The following is a 6,000-nucleotide window of genomic DNA, read 5'->3' as shown; positions in this document are numbered from 1 at the left end:
AATATGAGTGAGTCAGCCTCAGCCGAGAGACCGCACTGAGTGCTGTGTATGTGTACGTGTGTGTGTGTGTGTGTGTGTGTGTGTGTATGCACTCCATTGTAAACTCGTGAATTACTTTTCCATAATGCACTCTGTCAGCCTGACCTTGGAAAAGAGGCTCTCCTCCCCCCCCCCCATAAAGCAGGTCGTAATGCTTGCCCTGTCACAAATGCAATGCAACACACGCACACACACACTCATGCAAACGCACACGTGCACCACAGCGGGGACCACATGTGGAGCCAGGCAGCCGCTAAAGCAGAGAAGAGAGGACAGGGAGGGAAGGGGGGAGTGTTGGAGGGAAGAGTGGAGAATAACAAAGGAGGAAACACCCAGGTCCAGTAAGATTGTCTCTGCAGGCGGCAGGCGGGAGACAGAAAGGAGCTGAAAGAAAATGAGAACCACGCGGGCAGTTTGTTTTTGTTCTTGTGTTTCTACTAGCCCACCCCCCCATCTCCTTCTTTCACTCTCTTTCTCTCTCTGGCTCATCTTTCTCTCCATCTTTGCCTCTGCGCCTGTGTGTTTCTCAGTCTCCCGCCCCGCCTCTCTCTCTCTCTCCCCGCATCTCTCTGCATGTTTACGTGTTGCTCCTTTAGTTGTGTTTTTGATTAGTATTGATTTAGCTGTAATAGTTGGGCTACAGGGATCCCACATTTCAATAACTCCTAATTACACATGCGCCCATACACACGCACACACACACGCGAGGAACACACACGCAAGCTTCAATAAATCTAATTGCTAGCTCCACTCATAATGCCCCTGAGTCCCAGCCCACAAATTACAACAGCAAATCTGACATTGTCAATAAATATAGGTGCCATTCTCGCTGCCTGGTCGAAGTCTTGCGAAATGAAAAATGCAAATAAATGCTGCCACACATTTCCTTTGATCCCCTTTTCTCCTCAGTCTCTCCTCCTTGTTTGTCTCGTTCTTGGATTTCCTTTCTTTCTTTCTTTCTTTCTTTCTTTCTTTCTTGCTTTTCATACTTTTTCCTCAACCCCTTTTTCCTCTTCCCCTCAACTCACCCCTCCGCTTTTGTTTCTTTCTCTGCCGTTGATTCGGCATCAATCACGGCGAAATCTAATTTGTCAAACCTCAATCTAGCAGGGCCCTCAACCCTTGCCGCTGTCTGTCTGTCTGGAGCCCCGCAAATGAGATGTGTGATAAGGCAACAGAGAGAGTTCTGCCGGGAATAAAAACAGACTTTTGCACTTTGAAGTCAGAGCAGATCAAAAACAACAGAGGGCTCTTTGTGGAACAAAGGGAGTGTTTCTCCCCTTCATCCATCTTCCCTAGTTCCTGCACCTTCTCTTCCAAACCAGTCTGTCACTCTGTGAACTGTCACATATCACACACAGGCCCCCAACCTGCCTCACCTACCTGCTTACCTACCGCAGGGAAGAGATCTGGCTCTGTGTGCGCGCGCGTGTGTGTGTGTGTGTGCATGTTGTGTTTCAGAGTGAGTGCATGAATATATATATGTGTCTCTTGAGGGTTTGTGGCAGGTAGTGCAATTTGCACAGTCTCTACGTCAGTACACAGCCGATAAAGACATGCGCTATATTCTGTTTGTCAATTTGTCTTCTCATTCCGGGGTTGTATGCTTTTACTTGGCAATCGCTTCCCTATTATTTTACCACTCCCAGGCTCTTTCCTGTCATGTTGATTTTGCAGCATGGCCACAGTGACAAGTCTGGAAAGAAATCGTCACTGTCAGTGCTGATGTTAGAGACGTGCAGTACATTTCATGTCCGTTCAGCCCCCAGCTGGCCCCCCCCCGTTCCTCTCTCCCACACACACACTCACAGACACACACACACACACACACTTCAGCCCCATTCCATGTTCCCGACATGGGAGTCATTTGTCTTCTCTGTGTCCGTGGCGATGATGTGGGATAACGTCGAGGGCCAGTGGAGCAGACAGGGGAGTATTGGAATATTGATCCTCCTCTGCTTCTCCTCTCTCTCTCTCCTCCTGTTAGAGTTTTTCCTGCCTGGGTGATAAAGCGACTGGTGCTGCCGGGGGTTAGTTCCATACCTTGTATCTTATATCATCTCTGTACATGTATGTGTGTGTGCTTGTGTTTGTGAGTGTGCTGAGGAGTGTGCTGTGTGCAAACAGTGTTAAAGGTTTGTTTTTGTCTTTTTTGGTTTCCACATGTGGAAGGACTCTGCCGGAAAGTCCCAGGAAAGTATGTACAACCACGTTCCTGCTACGTTTCTGAGCCTATCTTGCACCGTATTGTTCTTATTTGCCAAAGCCCACCCCTGTCGTGCCCCATGCAGGTTAAAACAAATACTATTTTAAGGTTAAAGAACCAGGTCCTGAATGCAGGCATGTGTGTCTCCGTGGGGTGTATTTATTGAGTATTTGCTCATGTGGAAAACTGCTTACCATTACTAAGAGCTCGAGTGAGTGATAAAAGCTTGTTGATGTGTATCGCTACAGAGCCCATATTATGTTTTCAGCCTGGTTTCTGTTTTTGATGTTCTTATCTGGACAACTTCATGTTTTGGCCCTCATGGGAACCACTTTCTGCTAAACGACTCCTGATGGTGGAGCTCAACATGCCCATATGGAAAAAAAAAAAACACATATACAAAACAACACACACACACAGGGACACACACCTGTCGGAAAAGCTTCACACGTGATAGGTGGAAAAGAGGTGATAGCATCTATGTGGGACCAAGCACACGCGAGTGCGTTGTGCGCACGCAAGTAAGATATGAAAAGTGCATGCAATGATGCAATACACACATGCAGATGCACAAACACACACACACACACACCCAAATACATAAATGCATGAACACTATGTACACACAGCATACACAATATGCAGGTGCTCAAACACAATTTCAACACAGCTTTGCGCACGCACACACACACACACACACACACACACACACACACCTGGTCTGTATAGGAACTGATTGTGATCTGCGACAGGAGCATGTGGCTGAAGGAGCCGCTGCAAACACCCGGCACAGCAGGAGACAAAGCAGTAATTCAGATCTGTTCCCACCTTCCACCTTGCAGAGCCAAGATGCTGCATATAATTTTAAGGGCTGTGCACCACTCCACACACACACACACACACACACACACACTTGTGCACACGCATGCACACGCGCACTTGAACGGCCGACCAATCCGCTCCCCAACACTACCAACACCACCTAAAGTAATTTGTCATGTTCATGATAAATTATACCCTCTCCAGTTCATAGCTTACAGAGGTTGAAGAGAGAGAGAGAGATAGAGGGAGAGAGAGAGAGAGAGAGAGAGAGAGAGTAGGTGGGGACAGATCAAGAGCCAGTTGTTTATGGCTGTCAATTCTATTTGGCGCTAAAAGCAAACAAATCAAAGATGACAAAATATGGTAAGATGAGGAGGTGTACGCGTGCCGTGCGGTAACTTCTGTGTGGTGCGCGAAACTGTGGGTGGTTAACACTGTGGGTCATTTATAGTGCGGCTAGATGGGACTGTTAAATATGCCTTTGCAGTTTTGAAGCAAATCAAAGCATATAACTTTGAATAATTCATCAATTCAATCAAAAATTCCTGATTAAAATCCCGTTATCGAAATGAGACGATTTAAATTCCCACCATGTGCCCGCTTAAGACGATTCACACATAATAATGTATTTCATGGCGTAAACAGAGGGAATTACATCGACATGGCCATTTTCTAGTTCAAAAGCTGCACATGTGCAACCAAGACTGAGTACGAATTTATTCAACAGGAGTCTCAGAGGTACACAGTGGAACGGTGCATATCTCAGAATAGCCCTATATGGTGTGTTTATGGCGGCTAAATACCCACAGGGCCATGGCAAAGCATGGATAGAGGCACAGCTAGGGGAGAACTCATCTGTTCCTTGGCTCTTAGCTGTTCCAACACTCATAATGCCTCCGTCCCCTGGGTGGTATTGCCTCTATAATAGCCTGCAACTATGCAGCACTGAAAAACAAGCTCGCTAATTCTCACACAAGGAGAGAGACCCGTGGAGAGAGAGTGGGCAGAGAGAAAGAGAGAGAGCAAGAATGGAAGGTGAAGATGGGGTGGGAGGGGGGGATAATCAAACCTGAGAGAGTGAGAGAGAGAGAGAGAGAGAGAGAGAGAGAGAGAGAGAGAGAGGAATTCTGTGCTTGTACTCCCCATTCCAACAAACCTCTTTTGTATTCAGGTAACTTGGCTGAACTGGAAAAATGCTGATAACTCCTTGACACAAGGTCATACATTATCGGCCATTAAAAAGCCAGGCAAAGTGTTTGCACAGGTATGTGTAGCGTGAGCGCGCACACACACACACATACACACACACACAGACACACACAGACACACACAAGTTGACAGGTCAACAGAATTATGTAAACCACTTCGTTTCATCTTCATAATCACCCGAGGGCTTTCTGCAGTCAGGGTCAATGACACGATTATCCTATTATATTAGATAAAATAAGGAAGATGAAGAGAGGCGGCGAGAGAGGGGAGAGAGCCAGTCAAGAAAGAAAAAGAGCATATTAAAAAGGCTCAGACATGCAGAGGCGTCTCCAGGTACAGTATGAAGGATTTGCAGGAAATACAATGGATTCCTCTGTGGCTGCCTAGAAATTCTACCTTAGCAGCAGGTGTGTGTGTGTGTGTGTGTGTGTGTGAAGGAGACGGTGCCAGTGTGTGCATATGTTTTTGTGTTAGGGTGAGTGTCTCAGAGAAAGAGAAAGAGAGAGGGAGAGAGATGGAATGAGTCACCCAGAGTGACAGTGAGAGAGGGGGATTTCAGACTGAACTTTGAGTGTACATCTCATATATTCTCATCTGGCCTCAGGGAGCGCCATGACTGGCTCTCTAGCTCACTGTCAACCATGACAGACTCCAGTGATTGGCTTTCTGCACTGGCATGTGTGTGCATGTGTGTGTGTGTGTGGGTGTGTGCAAGGGGGGGTGCATGTGCGGGTGTGCACAGGTGAGCATAAGTGCGTGTATATGTCTGTGTGTGTGTGTGTGTGTGTGTGTGTGTTTGTGTGTGCATGGCATGGATGTGCATTGCCTTCATCTGTATTTCCTGTCTCCTTGGTACACTCCTGTGGGGAGCAATAATGTGTGTGGAGCATCTGACAACAATGTGCCTGTACCTGAAATGAGCCCTGCTCTCCCAGGAAGCAATTGGAGGAGAACAACACCGACAAAAGAAGCGAGAAGAAGCGAGCAAAAGGTCTGATGAAGGTCTTGTTGAGCGAAATGGCAGGGCTTTAACTTTACAGCAACAGATTTATGGAGGGACTGCTGTGCTTACTTTTTTTCAATCAACTTTTAAACATTTAGTGTTTTGCATCTCCACGCCTATTAAATGAACAGGAAAAGTGTTTGTTTTTTGTGTGTGTGTGTGTGTGTGTGTGTGTGTGTGTGTGTGTGTGTGTGTGTGTCTTTTTCTGATCGAGGTGGGAAATGAAGGATTGAGCGGAAATGACAAGTGAGAGACAAAGTAAAGGCAGTGAGAGCCGGGTGTCAGGGATAACATCTCCCCTGCTCTGACGGACATTTAGTTGTTGTGGAGGAAAAAAAAAAATAATTTAGTCTTGAGTGACATTCTGGAGATTGAGGCTTTTCAGAAAAAGATATTAATGTCGCAGACATTTTACGTTCTTTTCTGTTTTTTCCACACTTAAGGTATTTTGCTGATGTTATGCTCAGCGAGTTACAATAACCACGTTTAAGTCAGCATTTATGAATCACTATATTTGGCGGTGGCTCAGTTAAAAATAAATTACAAGAGGCATTAAAAAGAAGAAGAACTGTGTTGTCTTAACATGACAACGCAGCATTTATCTTCAACCTCATAAGCTAAAGGGAAATACTCCACTAGAATCAACCATTTTCCTCCCACCTGAGGTTTTTTTTTTTTCCAATTCCATGTTGCCAAAGCGCATTTCGGAGTCATAACGCTC

The sequence above is a fragment of the Myripristis murdjan genome, chromosome 22 (assembly GCF_902150065.1).
Source record: "Myripristis murdjan chromosome 22, fMyrMur1.1, whole genome shotgun sequence".
NCBI classification, from domain to species: domain Eukaryota; kingdom Metazoa; phylum Chordata; class Actinopteri; order Holocentriformes; family Holocentridae; genus Myripristis; species Myripristis murdjan.
This window is presented reverse-complemented; position numbering follows the sequence as displayed.